The sequence below is a fragment of the Amblyomma mixtum genome, chromosome 6, assembly GCF_055824585.1.
Source record: "Amblyomma mixtum isolate Tamu chromosome 6, ASM5582458v1, whole genome shotgun sequence".
In the NCBI taxonomy this organism is placed as follows: domain Eukaryota; kingdom Metazoa; phylum Arthropoda; class Arachnida; order Ixodida; family Ixodidae; genus Amblyomma; species Amblyomma mixtum.
In genome coordinates, this window is record NC_143017.1 from 41,467,984 (window position 1) to 41,492,127 (window position 24,144).

Consider the following 24,144-nt stretch of genomic DNA (forward strand, 5'->3'; position numbering starts at 1 on the left):
AAAGAAGGCCCGCCAAGTTCGCAGCAATGTCAAAGTGATGGTGACAGCTTTCTTTGACTCCCTCTGTGTGGCACACCACGAGCACGCACCCTACAGGGTCAAACAATGATCAAAGAGTACGATAGGGACGTCTTCCGTCGCCTACGTGGTCCTGTGAGGCGCAAAAGACCGGAGATGAGGTCAACAGGAAATTGCCGCATCCATCACGACAATGCTCCTGCACATTCCTCGCACTTTATTCAAACTTTTTTGGCAAAAAACCAGACTCCTGTAGTTCAACACACTCCTTACTCTCCTGATATGGCCCCCTGCGACTTCTGGCTGTTTCCCAAGGTCAAGAGGGCATTGAAAGGAGCGCGATTTCAGACAAGAGATGACATTATGGCTGCAACTACAGCTCAGCTAAACTCCGTTCCGAAAAAAGGCTTTTCCGGAATACTTCCAACAACGGCAGCACCGCTGGGAGAAGTGTGTGGAGTCCCAAGGAGACTACTTTGAAGGTGCTTAGGTTTCCAACGCTCCAGTTATGCCAGCTTTTTCTTCGGCGAAAGGTCGGATACTTTTCTAACAGACCTTGTATATATATATATATATATATATATGTGTGTGTGTGTGTGTGTGTGTGTGTGTGTGTGTGTGTGTGTGTGTGTGTGTGTGTTGGTTGGTTGGTTGGTTTATGGGGTTTAACGTCCCAAAGCGACTAAGGCTATGAGAGACGCCGTAGTGGAGGGCTCCGGAAATTTCGACCACCTGGGGTTCTTTAACGTGCACTGACATCGCACAGTACACGGGCCTCGAATTTCTCCTCCAAAGAAATTCAACCGCCGCGGCCGGGATCGAACCCGCGTCTTTCGGGACAGCAGCCGAGCACCATAGCCACTGAGCCACCGCGGCGGCTGTGTGTGTGTGTGTGCGTGCGTGCGTGCGTGCGTGCGTGCGTGCGTGCGTGCGTGTGTGTGTGTGTGTGTGTGTGTGTGTGTGTGTGCGTGTGCGTGTGCGTGTGCGTGTGCGTGTGCGTGTGTGTGTGTGTGTGTGTGTGTGTGTGTGTGTGTGTGTGTGTGTGTGTGTGTGTGTGTGTGTGTGTGTGTGTGTGTGTGTGTGTGTGTGTGTGTGTGTGTGTGTGTGTGTGTGTGTGTGTGTGTGTGTGTGTGTGTGTGTGTGTGTGTGTGTGTGTGTGTGTGTGTGTGTGTGTGTGTGTGTGTGTGTGTGTGTGTGTGTGTGTGTGTGTGTGTGTGTGTGTGTGTGTGTGTGTCGTTTCTGTAGCATCATCAACCACGCGTGATGCAGTATCAAGCACGCGTGCTGCTGTATAGCATGAGCAGGATGGTTCACACGTGTCGCACTCTTGCTTATCAGCGCCAGTCATGTGACCTTTGCTGTATCGTTATAAAGTCAGTGACACCAAGCAATAAACGTTCATTTTCTTTGTTCCATCCACCGGCTACGTTCCGTTACTTCAATGGCGACGAGGATGGGATAGCTGCACGATGACAGCCAGAGCACCCAAGTTCGACGACACGACCAGTAGTTGGAGCACTTACCGTGTTCATTTGGAGGCCTTCTTTGAGGGTAACGGCATCACAGATTCAGGGAAGCAGCGTGCGCTTCTGGTGTCGGCACTGAGTGACAACGTGGTTCGCGTGCTTCAAGGCCAATGCCAGTCGGAATCGGTGAACAGCCTGTGCTACGAGGCCGACGTACAGCACCTGGTTAACCACTTCGATCCCCAAGCCAATGAGATAGCAGCGAGCTCCGCTTTTTTCATGCGGAACCAAGCGGAAGGCGAAAAGGTACGGCCGCCGCGGTGGCTCAGTGGCTATGGTGCTCGGCTGCTGGCCCGAAAGACGCGGGTTCGATCCCGGCCGCGGCGGTTGAATTTCTTTGGAGGAGAAATTCGAGGCCCGTGTACTGTGCGATGTCAGTGCACGTTAAAGAACCCCAGGTGGTCGAAATTTCCGGAGCCCTCCACTACGGCGTCTCTCATAGCCTTAGTCGCTTTGGGACGTTAAACCCCATAAACCAACCAACCAAAAGGTACGGGACTACATCACCGACCTGAGACGTCTCGCAAAGGATTGCAGTTTTGAGAAGTTTTTGGACCGCATGTTGCGGGATCGGATTGTCTGCGGAATACGTGATGAACAAGCTCGACGACACATGTTGTCGCAAAAGAAGTTGAACCTGGCGGAGGCAGAAGCTTTTGCTCTAGCAGCGGAAACCGCAGAAGCGAATATCCGGGCAATGCAAGAAAAGAGCTTCAATGACAACGGCGCTGCAAACTTTGTACAGGAGCGCAGGATGAATCCGCAGAAGTCCGGACGCGGGCATGGATCCATGACCGAGTCAACTCAATGATGGAGATGTGGCTCGAACCATGCTTCGGAAGTATGCAGACACAAGAAAGCGACGTGTCACAAGTGCGCCAGGAAGGGACACCTGGCAAGGATGTGCTCCAGTGGCCGCGCTAACCTCCGGAACTTTCGCGGTGAAGGAGCTGGACGCCAGTGACGCAAGCGGAGAAGAAATGCTCTACGCTTTGGTGGCTCACAGCTGCAGTAGTAACCAGTCCGCACGCCCATTCAAAAGGGATTTCATCTGGGAAGGCCGGAACCTGCGCATGCTGGTGGATACAGGGTCCACTGTCAGCGTCATTCCAAGAAGGGTATACGAGAACCATCGCGCGGGGTGGCCGGCCCTGCAGAAGACTTCACTACGCCTGACGTGCTTCCTGGGGCCGCTGCCGGTCCTTGGCCGAGTGGCCATTAAAGTCGAATGCGGCAGCACTCAAGTGGACAGCTCGCTCGTAGTAGTGGATTGCGACGGGCCTCTATTGTGCGGCCGGAACACCATCCAAGCCTACCGGAATGCTGGCATGGCACTATTAGAAGAGTGCAAGTCGCAGAGCATACATGTGGTTCGCAGTGACACAGAGACGGCGAAACTTCTGGCTGAATTTTCGGACATCTTCGAGGAGAAGTTGGGTTGTTGTAAGGGACCGCCAGTGAAACTTCACAAAAAAGAGGCCGCTATACCACGCTTTTTCAAAGCTCGACCAGTGCCCTATGTGCTTCGGGAAAAAGTGTCTTCAGAAATCGACCGCCAAGTACAGGGAGGAGTGCTGCCACGAGTGAGAGTTTCCGAGTGGGCTACGCTCGTCGTGCCCGTTCTGTAACGAAACGGTGATATTAGGCTCTGCGGCGACTTCAAGCTAACCGTGAATCCAGCGACACATCTGGAGCAGCATCCGTTGCCGAAAATTGAGGACATCTTCGCATCTCTGTACGGGGGCGAGGTGTTCACCACTTTGGATTTACGTCACGCGTATAATCAACTTCCGCTGGACGATGAAGCACGAACAATGGCCGTGTTGAACACACATAAAGGGTTGTTTGCATACAACCGCCTCGCTTTCGGCATCGCATCGGCTCCAGCATTGTTCCAGCGCCGCCTCGAATCCGTTCTGCAAGGCCTCCCTCGCGTCAAGGTGTACTTGGACGACATCATTATTGCCGAAAAACAGAATGACGACTCCACTCTCCGGCAAGTCTTCGAGCGGCTGCGCGAAAACGGACTGAAGTTGAACCGTGACAAATGCAGGTTCCGCGAGAAGGAAGTTTCGTTCTTGGGGCACAAGATCGATGCAGCTGGCTTACACCCCCCTGAGAATATGGAAGCCATCACCGCCGCACCAAGACCGGAGACTGTGAACCAGCTAAAATGCTTTTTGGGATTGATCACATATTACGCCAAGTTTTTACTCAACCTTTCAACCACGCTGGTTTCACTCTACAGGCTGTTGGCTAAAGGAGCGCAATGGCAGTGGAAGGCCGAACACGAGGAAGCCTTCCAGGCAGCCAAGCGCGCTATGGTAGAAGCGGAACTTCTCGTGCACTACGACTCCGGAAAGCCGTTGCGCCTTGAATGCGACGCTTCGCCAGTGGGAGTCGGCGCGGTGCTGTCACACCATATTGGAAACAGGGACTACCCCATATCGTTTCGTTCGAGAGCACTGACACCGGCTGAGCGGAATTATTCGCAGTTGGAGAAAGAAGCGTTGGCCTTGGTGTTCGGCGTCACCAAGTTTAGGGATTATTTGCTGGCGAAGCATTTTACTCTGGTGACGGATCACAAGCCATTGACAGGACTGTTCCACCCGGATAGGCCGATTCCGCACATGGCCGCATGAAGAATTCAGCGGTGGGCATTACTACTGTCGGCTTACCATTATGATCTCGAGTACCGCCCAGGACAGCCAAATGCTAACGACGACGCCCTCAGTCGCCTACCATTGCCGTGCTTGGGTGACCGAGGAAGCCAAGAGCCCATGGAATACGTGCTGTATACGCGGAGTCTAGATTCCAGGGCCCTTTCCGCTAAGGAAATAGCAGAGCTAAGCCGCTCGAACGAGGCGCTTCGTCAGATCAAGGAGTGGATCTCACGCGGCTGGCCGCGTCACTTATCAGCAGCACAGCAACACCTGATGCCGTACTTTTCTCGACGTAACGAGCTCACGGCCATTCATGATCTGATTTACTGGGGTCATCCCGTAGTGTTGCCGGATGCGGCTCGACGATGCATGCTAAAGGAACTGCACGACAGTCACCCCGGTATCAGTGCCATGAAGCGCACAGCGCGAGCGTTGTTTTGGTATCCCGTATTAGATAGGGACCTCGAAGTGCTGGTTCATGGTTGCCCTCAATGTATACAATGCTGGCCCATGCCGGCTGCTGCTGTGCCGTCTCCATGGCCGGCGAGCAACAAACCATGGTACAGGTTGCATATGGATTTTGCGGGCCCCATCAATGGCTGGCAAGTTTTCGTGTTGGTTGATGCCGAGACGAAGTGGATTGAGACCATACCTTTGAAGACCATCACAGCGGAGACCACCATTCAGGTACTTCAAGGGATTTTCGCACGTTTTGGGCTACCACACTGCTTAGTATCGGATAACGGACCACAGTTTTCAAGTGGCACCATGTCCAGTTTCTTGCAAGAAACCCACGTGAAGCACGTAAGAACAGCCCCATACCATCCTCAGTCAAATGGTTTGGCGGAACGGGCCGTGCGGACAGTAAAAGAAGGGCTTCGAAAGAATCCGGCAGGCACGTTGCAAGAACGACTAATCAAGTTTTTATTCCGTTATAGAACGACACCGTTGGAAGGAGGAAAGTCGCCAGCGGAACTACTGTTGGGCTTCCGTCCCCGAACCCGGCTGACAGCTTCACTCACAGACACCCAGGTGACAGGAAATGATGGCTCTGGCGAACCTGTGCCAGGAGCAGCAAAAGCACCGACACAGTTTCAACCAGGAAGGCATATATGGTCGTACCAGTTTCAGTCTGGTCGGAAGTGGGGGCCGGCGACGGTAGTGTCCACGACGGGAGCGCGTATGGTAACACTGGAAACAACTGAGGGATAGCAGCGGCGCCACGTAGACCAACTCCGGCCACGACTCGACACAGGAGCGTCACCAAGCAAGCCGAGCCAAGTCCGGACCCACGAAGAAGCTCAGCATAGCTCCGAGCAGGCAGAAGCTGATTAAGGCCCGGAGGCACGGGAAGTCACCTCTCAAGCCGAAGACCAACACCCACCACGTCGTTCGACTCACATACGGAAGCCTCCAGATCGTCTCGCTTACTCCAGCTTAGGGGGAAGGGATGTAGCATCATCAAGCACGCGTGATGCAGTGTTATCAAGCACGCGTGCTTATGTATAGCATGAGCAGGATGGTTCACACGTGTCGCATTCTTGCTTATCAGCGCCAGTCATGTGACCTTTGCTGTATCGTTATAAAGTCAGTGACACCAAGCAATAAACGTTCATTTTCTTTGTTCCACCCACCGGCTACGTTCCGTTACTTCAGTTTCTGTACATAACCATGTAGGATAAACATGAAAGAAAAAAAACGTCGCGTAGTTCAGTTGGTAGGGCGCCGGACGCGTAATTCAGAGGTCGTGGCTTCGGTTCCCAGGGGAGGCATGTTGTTCTTTTTTCTCCCTTCCAATCAATTTTCTTTAAGCCATAAAATATTGACTAAAGATCTCCGTTGACCAGCTCCAGAAATTACAAAATGACCCCTATGGTTTCTGTGGCTATTGGCTTCTTTCATATATATTGCAAGCCCGTCATTTTCCTTTCCTTGTCTCCTTGCGCTGATAGGTGAATAACGTGCCGTGCACATTTGCTGACAGAGTACTTTGAGAGAGAGAGAGAGAAGTACAGCAGCCCTATGTAGTGGCTATAGCAGGAGTGGGCTACATAAAGCATATTACAATGTACAATTTCACGCCAGTTGCGGCCACAGTACACAGTGGCCGCAACTGGCGAAGGACAGAGTTAACTACAGAGACATGGGAGAGGCCTTTGCCCTGTAGTGGGCGTAGTCAGACTGATGACGATGATGATAATGAGAGTACCTCCGCAGGTCACAACGACTCAATTGCAGACACAAGCCGAGAAAGCGATAATGAACATGCATTTCCTTGTAAAGAGTTGCAACTCTCCACTGTATGCGGAAAGAAGCTATATTTGAAGTCTCTGGCCCGTGAAAAAAATGGTTGAATATTACTATTCTGATGGCTCTTATTTGCAGTTGGTTTTGAAAAAGAGGTATGGTTATCATCTGAAATGCAGCAAGCAGAATGCACTGCATTCTGCATGAATTACAGTCTTTGACAGCGGGACCTCCTTCTGATTGATATGCTGCACTTATAAAATGTATAAGCAAATAAAGACTGATTCTGATTCAGAAGGGAGGAGAAGATTTAAGAAACCACTTTTCCGGCGGATTTAGAGTAGACTTAAATTTAAGGAGCACATGACAGATGAGGGCGAAAAATCTTTTAGCATACATTAAATAGCTCACATTTTGTCTGTTTTCTCCACATGCTGCATCTGTCACTATTTGCTCTGATGCTACATTTCTTTCTGTAACCCAAAGTTTGTGTGTTTTGCAATGTATGTGAGCGATTGCAGATAATAATTAGAACATGTGTAATACAGGATAATGATTTGCGGCGATTTATGGACGCGAATGAATAACGCCTTGTAGGAAATCTCCTCATCAAATTCAAGAAAACCTGTATCTGCCCCAGCAGATCTCATTTCCCATTGAAGCCTGGGGGGGGGGGGGGGGGGGCACCGGGCGCACACGGTGCTGACAGTAGCCGTTTGCACAAGTGAGCACTCCGCCATGTAGAGGAGACTGAAAAAGAGCGGTCGCTAAGCAAAATCTCGCCTAATTAAATGCCCCACAAAGCCTAGGGCGCCTTCCAACCAAGAGATCATGCCAACCACGCGATCGTCCCCGGATTCAGACCGTGGGCGTCTGCAATTGTGAGCGCTCCTCATCCTCCGTTCTTCGTTTTCAGCTAGCTGTAGTGGTCTCTCCCACTGTTTTGCTTCCCTGCTGCTCTTCGACGCTGAACTCCTGCAGTGCTTTGCGTTGACAAGGTGAGAAAAATTTATTTTTAAACTTCTCTGCATTGCAAACAACTTACGCCGAGCACGTTGGCCAAGCCGGATGGTGTCACGAACTGCGCAGTTAGGAAGGGTGCGCCGGCTGTTGTAGAGCGGGTAGTTTGACATGAACTCTTAAACGAAGACGTGAAGTTTTTTATTGTTTCTGACAGTGTCAAGGTACAAAAAAATGCGAGGACACTTTGGAAACTAAAGTGTTGAGAGGCGAAAGCCGAGGACACTATGCCGTGACGACTTCCGGTGGATGTAACGTGACACCGTTCCCGTGGATATATCGACGTCGGCGCTATTTCGATGGAATTTTGTCATTTTTGCCTATAATTAATTACCTGATTAATCTACAGTCATCAAACTTCGCTTCTGGGTTTTTTTGCTTCTCCTCTTTCTGCAGCAATCATTAGTTTTCTTCTACCTTTTTTAGTTCCAGAGTTAAGCGCGTGTGACACAGTGTGTGAACGGACGACCGTATCAGCCATTCAAGGCTTTCGCCTTAATTTTTTTTTTGTAGACTGAGCACGCCGGCCATGCTGGTCGATGTCACAAACTGCGCATTTAGCGAAGGCCCACCATGGCACGCCTGCGGTCTCGACACGAGCAGTACCGCTTTGACACTTATGGTTTGATTTGATTTGCGGGGTTTACCGTCCCAGAGCGCCTTAGGCTATGTGGGACTCCGTAGAAATGGACTCAGGAAATTTTGACCACCTTGGTTCCTTAACGTGCATTGACATCGCACAGTACAGGGGTGCTTTGACAATAATGGGGACGTGTTGTTTATTGAAGACCGTATAAAGAATAATTTCATTCAACTGATTGATTGATGGTGGGGTAAAATATGATGCACTAGAAAAGAAAAACAGGCATACGTAACGGAGCCATGCGATCTCGTAGTAACAGCACCGAAGTGAGCATTTTAAAAGCAGCAAGATAAAAAGTAATGCGAAGGTCCCCCCCCCCCCCCCCCCCCACAACCATGAACTTTGGCCTCACAAGCTCCGTCCTCATTAGTTCTCAGTCCACCCAGGGGGCGTTCTTGGAACGCCTTGATGAGAGCCCATGTTGTGGCCACACACGGACCAATTTTTTTTTTTGTCGAACAAATTTTGTAGTCGGCCGTGCTTTCCGGCATTTTGGGGGCAGAAGAGAACACCGGGTAGTAGACGAATGCATGAAAATCACTCGTAAATGTGTGTACCGTGTAGTATGGTATTGTATGGAGTGCGTCATTGTTCCGCGTGCAAGGTGCGTAAAAGCGTGTTGTCCGTTGTCGCCATTTCGTCGCTTCGCTGCTCTCGCGCGCTTTGCCTGTTCTAAATGTACGCAGTTTTGGTGTACATTTTATCAGGATTATAAGTGCTCGGTAGCTACGTTTTCCAGCTAACGTTTGCCTGTATGAGAGAAAACCTCTGCTCTCTGCCGTGCTGATATAACAATGCATAGTACAGAAGCCCGAAACTAGCCACACGATGTGTGACTATGCGAGGCCAGCTGTGTCCTTTTGTATCTGCGTTTATAAGGAGCACAAATATTCATTTTGCAAGGCATCCGGCGTCTCTTTTCTGAAATTCCACTTTTGGACATGGGCTCTGGCACAGCTCCGTCAATGGCTTGTAAAGACAACTCGCCACCTAGTTTTGCTGCGTCAAAAATAGTCTTCATTGCCGGACAACAGATCACAACAAAAGATATCATTACATTAGGACGCCGATCACAGTCGAGGGTAGCACGAGTAAGCATTCTAACTGCCAGCTCTTAAAACAGAAACCGGAAGTAGCCCCGTTCAACCGCGAAGTAGTGCCTCCCACGGCTTCATCCGCTAGGGTCGATTCGGCCGCTGTGTCCTAAGAAGCGTCCGCTCTTTAACAATTACTCTATGCTAATGCCTCCATTATCATGGCAGGTACGCATATCTACAATCTTACCAAAATATTTCCTGTCCTCCTCGTCACGAAAAAGGAGGATAAAGCCAGGTGTCGGCTGCACTGAGCACTAACTAATAATATCAAAAATCGCATCATTACCTCTATTTTCAATAGCCAATGGCTAGATGCTTATAATGAAAACCAGGACACCAAAAATCGGCAACGAGAATGCGAACCCCTGGCCATACAACGCAAAACTCGGCGTGCGCAGTAATGGTACTTCGCACACACCCTCCAACTGTACTAGTTGGTGAACGGTCATTTAAGAGCCGGAGTAGCTACTCAACTTTTCTTTCTATGAGTCCGCAGTGCCGGATGGTTGCCCACACCCACACACGGTAATTTCCTTTTGGATGATTCCACGAGAGATCGAACTGCCAAACTATTTAAAATTTTTGTTAGTCTTGATTATGTAATGTATTGTGTACACATTATTCAGAAGGCCAACAGGGAGTTTTTATTCGTAAAAATGCTAATACTTCAGCAGAAAAAACTGTAAACGACGTCATGGCAGACGCAACGTTTTCACGCACAGCTCAATTCGCAAATATGTAATGACGTACAATTCAGGATATGAATTCCATGATGAATATATTTTACGTCTTAAAAGTACAGCATTGAAAGAATATGTCTGAATTATTTCCGCCATTGTGAAGAGGTTGTCGCTCACTGGAAAAAAATTTCGAAAAGCGCACAAGTCTCAGGAGCGGCTATATTCAAGAGATTTTTTCACCGTAATTATAAATAAAGTCGTCTTCAAGTTTACACAAAACATAAGTATTGAGGTGTTAAAATGGCTTACTGACATTATCTGCTGTATAATATTGGGAAGTAAGAGTACTATTGCCCTCAAGCTGGCATTTTCAATGTAGTAGTCCTTCTCAAAAACCAAAAGAAAAAAAAACTATCGTCAATTTTTCTCAAAACCCCTGAATCAAATCTCTGAAAGCAGGCGGAAAATAATACGAAAGAACGTATTGTTTTATTTTCTTTGCGTCAATGTTATCAAAACTCAGACTTGTAGTTTCTTGAGCATCAGCAAGAGTGCCTGGATGAAGTGGCGGAAGAAGCAAACACGCCTCCGATGCTATAACTTCTCCTCAAATCCCTCGACAGAGACCTTTTCCATCAACAGAGGCCATACCTAGTTACTTCTTGTATGGACATATACCGATCTGTGACGTCAGCAGGATCTGTGACGTCAGCAGTGCCGCTGTCGCCGAGTGCGGGTAATAACTGGGAGTGCGGTCCATAGAAATGCATGTAAAGTAGAGTTTTGAAGGTATTTTTTTTACTGCAGAGTATCTATGAAGCCGTGGGTGTCTCCAGGCCCTCGTGTGTCCGTTGTACTCTAGGACTACCGTGGCTTATTTTTTTTTAGTTAAGGCTTGATTTTAAAATATGCATTCAGGTTTCTTTTTTAGCCGCTGTTCATTTATTTTGATTGGTAATGCTGGTTTTATGCTGGATTGGATATACTACGCTGGCGTACACATTCCCTTAACGTATGCACAATTTTCTTTCAGCTTTAGCCTATGACGAAGACTCCAAAATGAGTAAATGAAGTCGTCCTTCATTAATAAAAGATGGTGAGAGCAAATAGTAGAGAGTGTGGATTTGTAAATTGTCTCTGGCAAGCACATATTGGGATTTTTTAAAAGCACATTGGCTTTGAAAGGACGTTGTACACTTCCACATTTCTTTCTAGAATCTAGTCGGCTTCTTTTATTGAAAGACAACCCTGTAGGTGCATTGAGCAGTCAGAAAACTTCCTTGAGTCGTTTTGTTTACATGCATTCCAACGGACTGCACTCTCGGTTGCTACCCGCACTCGGCGAGAGCGACGTCACCGAATCCTGCTTACGTCACAGACCGGTATTTGTCCATAAAATAAGTAATTAGGGGAGAATTTACGGCTGCGGGTGGCATGTTTGCTGCTTCCGCCCCTTCGTTTAAGCTCTCCTGACGATGGTCAAGAAACTACAAGTTTGAGCTTGGATAGCATTATAGAAAACAAAATAATACAATATATTCTTTCGTATTCTTTTTTCTTTAGAGACTTGTTTCAGGAGCTTTGAGAAAAATTGGTGATTTTTTTTTTGGTTTTTCCAAAACACTACCATATTCAAAAATTGCAAATTGCGGGCAATACTTCTTGTACTTTCATTTATAATGCACTAATGAAAGTCAGTAAACTATTTTGCCACCTCAGCACTTATCTATTGTACAAATTCAAAAAAGAGACGTGATTTTTACTGGCGGGAAAAAATCATGAAAATAGCCTCTTTTGAGACGTGCTGTTTTCGATATTTTTTCCAGTGAGCGAAACTTCTTCACAATAGCGGAAAGAAGCCTCACATATTCTTTCTCAGCTGTGCTTTTAGGACGCAAACTATGTTTTAGCGCTCGTCCTGTCTCCTTCTCAGTCTTTGTCCTTGTTTTATGCGCTAGTCTTTTAATTAACTTGATTGAAAACTATGTTTATCATGGCTTCCTTATCTTGAATCTTAAGTCATTGCAAATCTGCAAAATTGAGCTGCGCGACAAAACGCTGCCTCTGGCCACGACATCGTTTACAATTTTTGTCTTCTGAAGTATTAGCATTTTCTCAAAACAAAATTCACTGCTGGCCTAAGGAATATTCTCTGCACAATATATAGAATAATCAAGACTATGAAAAATTTGAAAAATTTGGGCAGTTTGATCTCTAGTGGAATCACTCTTTTGTATTCCGTGTGTCGTTGGAGTTGGTTGTCGCGTAGGGATGCAGGGCGATCTGGGTTTTAAATCTGGAACCAGGAAAGGATCGGACTCATTCCGCGCGATGGACGCAGGCTGTGACGTTGAGGTTGCCTTCATGTGTGATGCTCAAAACCATGACGTCGGGCCTGTTTGTAGGCTCATTGTTTTGGACGTGCATAAAAGAATGATCTAGGCGGCACCCTGCAGTGGGTGCTGAGGGAATTGAAAACATATGGAACGATGATATCCTAGGCTTTATGTTTCGCTTTCACTCATGTGGCCAGGATATCCACGATGGTCTTCCCCAAGCGCTCGTAAATCCATCTGTCTGTGGGTGGCTAGCAGTTGTCTTTTGTCTTCCGGTAGCTTCTCTTACCAGTCTAGTTAGCTTGGGGCAGCTCCGCCGTAAAAGCTGCTGCCCAGACGCGATGAGCACTTCTCGTAAATGTGCTCTTTTCGACAATTTCGAAAGATTGCGATTCCAAAGTTCAGTCAGACTTACCACGGTCATGACGTTCAAAATTTGTTGCTCGAAGGATAATACAAAGCGGATTCCTCGATAGAAATTCGTAAGTTCCGGAAGGTGGGCCTAGGACAGAACAGAATGGAGATTTTATTATTTGGAGGCCGCGCATAACGTTGGTCGAGTTGTGATTTTGTGTCGTGGACGTGCTTCTCCTAATACATGTACCTACACGTAAACGACAATAAAATTACTATTTACTTGTGGTGCAAGCACGTTTACACACAGGCCTCTGCCCTAACTCTTACGATGTTAACCTGTCTCAGTGTCTATAGCCCTCTTGAAGAGAAAGAAATTCACAGGTTAATTTCATAACATTTTGCTTCCCAATGTTAAAAAAATTAGAATATACGAAGTTAAATTTTTATTTCCATTCAAAACACCCTTCTTCGTAATGTTTGCTTTTGCATACTTTGTGATGACTGTCCAAAACATCGCAGTTATAATCATTATTACTGACTTAGTTGAAGACACTCAGTTAGTGTCCTTGTCACTGTTGCCATTATGGGCGTTGTCACAACATAATATCAGTGGAGATCCTTCACAACAACAAAAAAAAACACGTTAAATGGACAAAACAGCTAACAGTAAAAACAGATAGCAAACTCGGGAAAGGAAAAGATCTAAAGCCTTCGTGTATTTCACTGAAGGAGAGTTTTATACAACTGTTCCTTTTTTCGAAAATTGGCATTTGGGTGAAGCAAATTTAAAAGGCCGTTTATACTACTACCCTAGAGTCCCACATTACGTAGGCTGGTTGAAGTGCTGCTTTATTTTGGCTATGAAATGTTGGGACAGATATTTGCAGATGTTATTCGTCAGCGAGTTCGTGGGCTATGTCCCAAGCGCACGCCACGTATATTGCGCCACAGTTATGCCCGCCGAACGTCTTCACGCTCTGTCATCCCGACTACATGCGAAATCTAAGAGTCGTTTCGAAGTGCTTTCAGCGTCTTAAGACTATGCGTTCAGCCATGAGGACATAGATAGCAGGAAGCGAAAGGCAGGGTGCTTGCAGGGTGTAGCGCGGTAGCCCCTCCCACCTGCCACTTTGCACGCACTCCACCTACAGACGACAAAGGTAACGTGAAGCAATTCCAGAGGGTGGGCACATGATCATGGAATGGAATCATGCAACGGTCGCTTTGTGACGTGCGTATCATAGCTGCGGGGAGGTCAAGTGGAGTTCCCAGCAGCTTCTGGAAAAGTGAGATGTGTGCACCTTTTCATCAAGTATAATGGCACGAAATTTCTCTCCGCTCACTTATTCCTAAATCCAAGTGGCATACTAGTGGATAGATAAATTATGTAACCTAGAACATCGTGGCAGTTGGTAATACACTGCGAACCACCGGTCACAAAAGAAAGAACACTAGGAAAAGAGAGGATGAAGAAGAGTGCCAGGGCGCTCTTGTTCTCTCGTTTACTAGTGTTTCGTCTTTTTGTGAGCGGTGATTCGCAATAAGTAATGTTTTGACAAAATGTAATTTGGTTCAAACGGCAATTGTTTTTTTCTTAGCAGACGCAGAAAGCAATCATATGTAAGGCCGCATGGTCTTACCATCCGGTTCAGTGCTGGTCATTGTGTTATATCCCTCAGGTCCGCACGTGAACTGGAAGGTTTGGCTGAAGCTCTCCCTTGAGAAAAAACAGATCCACACAGGTTAATGCACAGCAAGATGATCTAAAGATTGTTCAAATAAACATAAGTGCGTTGCCAGTACTGCATGTTGGGTTTCATTTTCGACTATTCGACTACATAGCCAAGTTTCACTTGGTAGATGGCGTCGGAGTTCCGGCACCATCGTTTGTCGTTATTATAAATGTGCCTGTAACCACTTCCTAACGCTAATTTCATCTAGAGGGGCCCGTGAAATAAGGGCAAAGTAGAAGATATTTTTAGCTTACTCAACAGAGATATCCTCGGGAGTGGGCGCTCTCGGGGTGACATCCGTATCAATTTTAATCACCTCGATCAGGGTTACATGAAACGCCTAGGAGCTTTAGTAACTGCAGTTTCTTCATTGAATATAGAGACAAAGGGCTGCTGTTTCACAACACATTGCATATTCCTTTAACATACGTGGCTTAAGAAACTGAACATTTGAGTTACGAAAAAGACCGCCTCGGTTCCAGAACACAAGATGAGTTTGTGAACATTATGTCGGGATAACGGCACTGTTTTATTCATTTTAGGGCCATAGCTGTATAGCCAGAGAATACTTGCGAGCAAACCGCGCTAAAACACACATCACACAGTCCACTAAGAAAGGCAAGCTTCGCCTTCGGCGCACAGAAGAGGTCTATGACCCGCCGTACCTGAGCACAAATGGGACGCCCAGAATAAATTTTCCGCTGCATTGTAAGCAAACCGAGGTGGTCAATTTAAGTTACCCTCTATGTGCTCCCTTAAGCGTCTGTCTAGAGAAGCACAAATCTGTCAAGTAATTGCTGTGCTTTAAAACCAGCAGTTCGTTTCCGGCTGCGATGGTTGTTAGAATGAACTACAAGTTTTGTACATTTCCACACTGTTACCGCACATTAGAGAGCTATGTTTTTCGAATGGTTCCGAGGAACGTTACAGAAATCTTTGAAAGATGTATGTAACGTACAATATGCCAAGGGCTCAAGAATTCCTTCTGACCTACGTGCGAGAAGTCTTCCGCCGCATGAGTCAAATTTGGCTGATTGGCTAAACAGCAAGACTGGTGCTGCACACTGCCACATTTAAGACACGCGGTTCGAATACATGTACAGTTTCAGCAGCCTTCCACTGATTACAGTGCCGAAAGCAAGTTGTTCGAAACAGCAATTTTCACGTCTAGGTGCAATGTTCTGATATGTTCTGCACTGCATACACGAAACGTTCGCCGGAGCAATTCACAAAATTCGTAGCCGACTGACTGGATGATAGAGCTTACGTATTTCAGCAAGAACTATCTGGACCGTCTATAGGCTTTTTCCAGAGGTTTTTTCTGTTCTTATTGTTGTTCTGGTGTGCTGTGCCTTGCTGCCACCAGAACATCTTCGAAGTTGGCTACTTCTTGTGTTTCCCTTCTATAGACCATTTTCGCCTTCCCGAATCATTGTCGCGCGCAGATGTTTCATCAGCCATACCTGTTCCAAAATGGGTGTGTTTTGTTAAGTTCCTCTACATTATATTAGCGCAATGGCTTCTTACGTATTGGTTTGTTCAGGCGCCAATATACATGGCGCGTACTCGGAGAAAACCTCAAATCTCATAAAACGATCTTAACTAATACTCTATATACGGCCAACTGAAACTATTTCTGACATTGACCTTGTGCCGACGTTCATCGATTTGCTTTGAAAATGGATCGCCGAAGTCATATTCCATTCTGTCCTTGTCCATATAAACAATTCAGCCTCAAGCCTTGCTTGTAGTACAAGATCACCGTATACAGAAATCGTCCTTTAATGATTTTTGTTTGCCTTTTTTTCCTTGCCGAGTAATTCAGTCACGGAACAAAGATCCCACTATCTCATTCTTTTTGTAGACCCGCTCTGTACTGCACTTGCTACCCTGCTATTCCGCTCTGTTTCATAAGAATGAACTGCTACTGTATGTGACAGAAGCCAACAGCCGCAGAAACCAAGGGGCACAGGGGATTTTAATTTTTATTTATTTATTTTGGGGTGTTGATCAATTTAGAATATTACTGAATATGTTATGGTTTAAATCTAATTGATTAGAAAAGCAGAAGAAAAAACAACCACATGCCGCCGGTGGGATCCGAACCCACGACCTCCGAATTACGCGTCCGGTGCTCTACCTCTGAGCTACGGCGACGGCTGTCAAATCTTCTACTTTCGGAGGTATTTATGTTTACAAGTAACCTAACCTTGAGAGTGGCCATCAGCGCCACCCACGTTCATAAGCGGCGGACGTAGAACCTCCTCATTTACCGCATGTGTGACGTAGAACGTCCTCTAAATTGATCAACACCACAAAATAAATAAATAAAAATTAAAAATCCCCTGTGCCCTTTGGTTGCTGTGGCTGTTGGCTTCTGTCATATTTATAATGAGCCCCTCATTCCCCTTCCCTTGTTTGCTTGCTACTGTATGTGTTGTACGTGCAGGCATGTATCTCCCTAAATAGATGAGCCCCGCTCTGAAGTAAGAACAGGGTGATATGTGGCCGCCAAAATTTATAACCTCCCTCATATAACGTAAAGAGACGTTCATCCGCCTACCTTTGGGTCTTAAGCGCTAGTCGCTAGGATTGCACCTGCCATTCGAGCAATTTTACTTCGCTATAACCTCAAGTTTTGAATATATGGTGTACGTGAAGTAGCGTACCGCGCTATCATAGTGTGACGCACGAGTTTGTCAATGAGTATTAAATATCGCTAACGTCAGCAGCGGCCTAGCGAGCCAATCTTCGACGTTTTAGTATCCTCTTTTAAGTCAATACATTATTACACCTAATCGAACATTATAAAACGTCTGCCAGAAAACTTGGAATCAATAATCCAATAGCACAAGTTGTGCCCTCTTCGACTTTATTTAGGAAGTCTAGTGACTTTTGACATTAGGATCTTATGCCTTTCTCATGACTTTCTGGTGATTTCCCTAATGAATTCCTAATGGCTTTCTAAAACGAATTGGTCACCGTGGTTATAGTGTGTTCTAAATGCATTCTTTCCTGATGATTTTTTCTGGACTCTGTCATGTCGTACCGGCCGTTGCAAAACCCGGTCCAAATATGGTATTGCAAAATAAGAGGCAAAATAAAAAAGTGAAAAAAAAACCGCCCGTCCAGACGGAGAATCGAACCGCCACCCTACAACACCCTATCTGCCCACACTAACCACTACATCACGCCACTTTTTTTTCTCTTTATTTTCGAGATTGACATGAAAACAATAAGAACACTTCAGCTACACTTGAGCTGATACAGGTGAACCACTTTTTCTTTTCTTTCTTTCATGGTATTTATTTACACGCTTTTGTACAGAAAGAATATATATGCATATACGTGTGTGTGATAGACACACACACACAAAAACAACTATTTACAGAATTTACACCTCGCCACCACAGGTTAACTAGTCAACTTATGTGGCGTGATATGTGCGGCCATAGTTGTTTCCTGTTCATTCCATTGCGTGTAAATGTAGCAGCAGCATCTACATGCTCGCACGGGAAAACAACGTTCTTCAGAAGGTCGTTTTAGGCCTGTTGGTAGTGCCAACGTACTCCGAGCCTTGACACACAGCGCATTGGCCATCTCAAACCGCTTGGGAAATTTAGAAGTCTCAGAATGACCGCTGTCCGTTTTACTGTGTTAGCGCTCCTAATCCTGGTACAGACCACAGCGTTGTGCAAAAGTACGCTCCGGAGTATAAACTACTGGAATCATGCGCTAGGTAGGTTCAAAACCTGCGAGCATGGTAGCGACACACATTTTTCTAATCCAGCTAAATGCTTGAATGACGTAAACACACATGATAAGGTGACTGAAGTTCGAGAGTCTGCGCTGTCTTCTTTTTATCTTGTACATTGGGACACCGCATTATTTTCACTTGGGTTTTTTCTTCTTTCGTTCCTTTCTCCGCTGTTCGGAGTTATATTGAAAACAGCGCGCGCTTAGGCCTGCAACGTGAAGCACTATATGGAGCCTGCGATTGAGCGAGTCTTTCATATTACGTTGTTCGTCGCTGTATCAAAGTCTTCGAGCCGATATTTTGCACTCTGCAGACAAAAAATGTTCTGCCTTTCACTCTTGCTGGTAGAACATTTTTTGGTCACCCATATTAATGCCACCGCGCGATACGTTCATTGCACTGAATAGCGGTCAGAGGTAACGCCGACTCATCTGGACGCGAAAGAACAAAAAAAAAGTCGAATTTTCCGTGTAATGTTTCAATAGCTGTCGACAAGCATCATGTTTTTTTTCAAGAACGCCTTCGTAACCGACCTCTCTTTCCAGACTGCCGACACTGTAACAAAAGCGTAAATTAGAGCCCCCCCCCCCCCCCCCCCCCCCGCGAGCAAATGCCTCCGGCGCTTCTGCATTTATTTCATGCATGTCTTTCTGCGTATCACAAAGGAATGTATGAAAACAACATAAGAGTTCTTGTTGTGTAATGGCACGAGAGAAATTCGTGTGAAACAACATCTGAATCTGTTGTGGTATAATTCTGGATGGGGGTTAACGGAGAGGAAAGTCACTTGAGTGGCTGATGGCCAATGGCATAAGGAAATATTCTGTATGAACGCCGAAGAGTCTCTGCTGTGTTTTTATTATCTAAAGACATGAATACCTGACTTCGTGGTGACTCTCTTATGTGCCACAAGGAATGCATGAACATGTCACCAGAAACTCAAAGCTCATATTTGTAAGGGTAGAGACAATAGCACACACGGATGCAGAGAAATAATGGGCCCAAACCCCGCGTTCCTCCTAAAGAAGAAAATCTTCAGTGAATATTACACATGCATTCTTCTTGCAAGCTTTAATACATTTTGTTATGAACAATGCGAGTATAACTACACGGGCAACAAAATCGCACACAGACTGGTTGAGAAAGGTATGTTGACGTCCATGCTATACTGCCACACGGCCTGGGCGGTTTTCATAAGACTATTCAAGAGAGGTCAGGCCACCGCCTCTCGTGGCCTAACCTGCTGTAGTCTCAAGGAATTGCATATAAGACATGCAAACTAGTTTAGCCATAAATTTACTGCTATTACGAGCGAGACTGCAGTACGCTAAGCGCATGGGCAACACACAAATTCTATTTAGTTTCTTAACTCTTATTACCAAAACAAAACATTGAATGCGTCGTCGAGCATTGGTGATCAGTCACCGCAGTTCATTTTCTACGGCTTTTATTTAACGCGGTTCACTTCCAAAAAAAAAAAGTTACAACTGGGTGAAATTTTCAGATGCGTAAATACAGGTCGTTAACGCTTCGTATACTCGAGAATGCTTTCTTTAAAATTACTTCGCTTATAAATCTCTTCTCCCTTCTTTTCATTTTTGATGCGCTCTTCGCGGCAGCGCACAGGCTCCTGGGAGCAACGTTTTCTCTAAGAGCTCTTCGAGTTCATTTTCAGTGAAAAGTTGTTCTACATTTCGTTGCAAATTATATTTGGACCTTTTGCAGGGATTTCTAATCGTGCAACCTTGCGGTGCATCAACGCCATTTACTCCTCGAACCTTCTAACGCCTTTAGCCCATGAATTCAATGCTTGCCTTGCTCACATACCACTTTCATGACCTGATGAAAATTTTCTATATAGTTCTGAGGAAATGAACGGATATATCTTATGACACACTTTATCTATGCACACTACGTGATGTGAATGCTGCCTTTCACCACTGCTCCCGGCAAGCGTTTGACTGATCATTCAGGTTGTGTTGAACAAAATGACGCTTAATTGAAATTCGAAATATATCTTCCAGAAGGTGGGTGGTTCCTTATATCGGTACAATTCATGATGAAGTTAGCGCCAAAAACGAGGACTAAAGTAGGAGAGAAGACACAACACGAGCGCTTTGCGAAAAAGGGCTCGTGTTGTGTCTTATCTCCTACTTTAGTCCTCGTTTTTGGCGCTAACTTCATCATGAATAAGATTCAACTCGCCCAACTTTCCACCTTACTATTTCGGTATAATGTTTTCAACATATATTTTTAAGTTACCTAAAGTGTTCAATAGATACAGTTACTTGTGCTGAGATGTTTCACCGCAAAGTGACATTTCAGTTGCAACAAGCAGAACGTAGTTCAGAAGTGAAACATTGATTTCACGAAACCATCACGAAATGAGAAAAATTTCTTGAAAGCCTTCGTTTTCTAATGTTCGCCTAAAAAAACGTACTATTTCATAATTCACTTGAATTTTACGTAGGTTTCTCTGAATATTTACTTGTTTGCTTCTTCAAATTTATTTTAGAACTGTTCTTTGCAGAGTGCATTATTACCCTTTGCTTGAATCAGGCACCACATCTACATCAAACCTAAATGTTCCTGCTTATTGCAGACAAAATATGCGCGCTTTATTCAAGATGTAGGTATTCATGGCAACTTCAAGGTATTTTGGACAGAGAGAAATGTTTACCATTGAAACAGTGCATGAGCTCCAACTATCGAAGATTTTGTTCGTAAATCTTCAAACCTACCGATAACTTTTCCTTTGAAATGCAGAAAACTTGCTCCACGTTACGAATCTTGGAAGAAAAGGTTTATAAAAACCAAATCTCGCTCTAATTTAGAAACAGAGCTACTCTGTTGCAAAAATCCTAATGTTTTAAACTATTACACTCACCTGATTTATATCTGTATAGCTGCTCTCCATTGTATGCCTTTCTAAACCAGGCAAAGATGCTATTCCAACATTAAATGTAATGTAGGCGCAGTTCGTAGACGCTATAGTTTTACTAGATTTGGTGGTACTGTTGAAAACGATCATTTTAATTTTTTTGAGGTTATAGTCGACTGGTTACTCTTACTTTGAGGGATTAATCTGCGGCTGTGCTGCAAGCGCACAATTATTTTAATCAGTGATTCTCATTGAGAGAACTGTTTCCGTCTTTCGGTATGATTTTTATGATCTGTTCTTCTCATGTGCAAAATTTAATTTGCATTGTCTTAATTCCAGTAGCTTCAACGCATAGTGACTAGGGCACAGTAAAGTGCCTTCCTGTGTCACCTTAGCCCTGTTTACAAAGAAAATTTCATATTATCAGAAAGTTGTGAATTCAACAGAAGTATAAAAGTTAGCTTTCACAGGCGATATGTTATCCCAGCTTGTAAATTTATATTGTAAGACTAAACTTGGTGGGTCCGTATTTTCTCTTCGCGTTGTGCGCCAACACGCACTGATATTCTGAGAGGTTCCCCTTTTTTGTGCCATAAGTGCTTGAAGTATGCATTCTTTCCACACACCATAGCAGAATAGAAAGTTCACTACGAAGATACACAGGAGCCGATCAATTTACTGAATAAAAGTTTATTGTTCACTGATAACGTTCCTGTTAAAGTTTTAAACTTTTGTTGTTGGATTTGTACGGTCTTTTATTAACAAAGTATTATGTTTCGAAATAATGTCATCCAACGTGCTGAATCACTGTTTCCTCGGAGTCATATTTGATGAAAGGTTGTTGTGGAATGACCACATAAACTCTGTGCGGTTGAAAGTCCCACGCACCATTGGTATCATCAATACGTTTAGGTCTATTCTACCAATCTGGTTAAAAAAACAACTTTATTTTGCGCTTGTACAATCTCATCTTCATTACTGCGTTCCGGTTTGGGGTAGCGCATCTGACACAAATTTGAAATCACTGTTTCTTTTAGAAAAAAGAGCAATTACAGTCGTCTCTGGTATTCCATATCTAGAGTACACAGTTCCACTTTTGGGTAGCTTAAAGATATTAAATATTTATAAACTAATCACACTGCGGCTAGCGAGTCGTGCTCCCCACTTGTTTTATAGGGGGACACTTCCACACATCATGCACACTGTTGAACACCATGACTACTAACTAAGAAATTATTCTGTCAGGCAACCCAGAATAAGAGCAAATTATGGCTCTGAAGCTACGTTGTACAAGATAACAGCCCTTCTTAATTCTACCAAAGAAATAAAAGATCGTATTCATAAATGCAGAAACGAGCGCTTATTCAGGAAACAGTTAGCTGACATGCTTTTAGCAGAACCCTCATAAGCTTACACTGAAGAAAACATGTCTAATGAATGTTGAAAGTGTTTTTTAAACTTCTGTTATCATATCTTGATGTGTCTATGGTAACTTGCTTTTGAAATTCGTGTGTGTTCGTTTCACATGTTCTATTACTGTTGCACATGTTACGCTGTGTTACTGCGCCAGGTGCACCAAGGGGAATGGGCCTTGTCAAGCTTGTATGCCTTTTGCCCTCCCAATCAAGTACGTACACATACATGAAATAAACATTTTTCCTTTCTTCCTTCCTTCCTTCTTTCCTTCCTTCCTTCCTTCCTTCTTCGCAATTTAATTTCCCTTCTGCTCTTACTGAATATTTCGGGTTGTTCTTTACTTCACTTTTTTCTGTATTCTCACTGGAAGCTAATATCTTTTTTGGTTTATATGATCAGAAATTAAAATTTCAGGACAAAAAGTAACAAGGTTCTTACGGTAGTCTAACTAGAATGCTGATGCGTTATTTCTGATTTAGAAGCAAGTAACGTTTCAGCTATCACGAACTTGGCCATCGCTTAGGGCTGAAAGGTCTCTGCTTCCTCCGTGACATCTTAGCCACAATCAGCCAAAAACAACATTGTGTGTAAGTACGTTTATACTGTTTTCTTTCACATTTTTGTAGGCTCCTGTCTGATGCTCGAGTATAACTCCAACATGCGTCGCTTTGTGCACCATAACCCTTCGACACCGTCTCTCTGGCTTCCTACACATGCCTACACAGGCGCAGCGGGGTGCAGCAATCAACAGGGGTGTTGATATCAATGAGTGTTTTATTTGTTTTGGTCTAAACTAGTCTGCTTCTGTGCGAGGTTGGAATATGCGTTCTCCAAGATGCGTTGTCTTGAGAACCATGTCCCTCCCCTTCATCTCGCCAGCTTTTTAATGTTACGGAGAGCCGCCGGGAGCAGCAGCGCCTTGACGCACTGCTAACTTCGCCAGGAAAGCCATCACAGCCCGCGCTCCATCTAAAGGATGAGCACGTTGTGCTGCTACTGGCACCGCCAACCTTTCCACTCTGCCAGTCGCGTACGATACAATACTGAGGAAAGAGCTTATACCAGCTACCACTTGCAAATGACGTAGAGGGTTTATTAGTTCATCTTAGTAGCCTCAGAAAGGATTGAAAGCATTCATCATGGAATTTTTTCCGGTGGTAACACAGCTATAGAAAGTAAAGTATTATACAATATTGTGTTGGGAAACATAAATGCGGAGTGTGAAGGACACGGCTATAAGATCAATGAGTGGAACTATTTGCAGCACACTTCTTCTAGTTACCAACATACATTATATGAGCCTTAAACAAAAGGACAACTTACCAGCTACTCGATGATATCCTGTAGTATTCCACCGTCTCGGCTACTTCATGCGTAGTGTCATTTTTTTCAGTGGTAGTGGCAGTGATACACCGATAAGTATTGCCGGTTTGAATAGCTAAATTTGTGTCCACCAAACGGAACGTGCTGTTCACCTCTAACAGCTAGGACAAAAGTAATGGAAACGTAAAGTTGTTGGCTGCTGAAATTTCAGAGGCTGATTATAGTTACTGGGTAATTTTCGTGAAAGATTTTTTGCGGCTTCCTCTCCTCAACCTTTTTTGCTCTGTACTGCAGCCTTTCACCTTCTGCTGTTTTCTGCGTAGAGGTAAACACTCGCTACTTGGCTTTTCCGTCAAAGCTGCAATTTCGGGCTGCTTTGATAGACAAGCCTGAAAAATCTTTCGAAGTCCTAAAAACTCTTTCTTCCACAAGTCCTGAGAGCGGAAC

The 24,144-nt window shown here is 45.1% G+C and overlaps 1 pseudogene; it reads left to right on the plus strand.

Annotated features, from left to right (window-relative positions):
- The first annotated feature begins 3,358 nt into the window (after positions 1-3,358).
- On the plus strand, positions 3,359-5,542 carry LOC149338823 (uncharacterized; annotated as a pseudogene).
- The last annotated feature ends 18,602 nt before the right edge of the window (positions 5,543-24,144 follow it).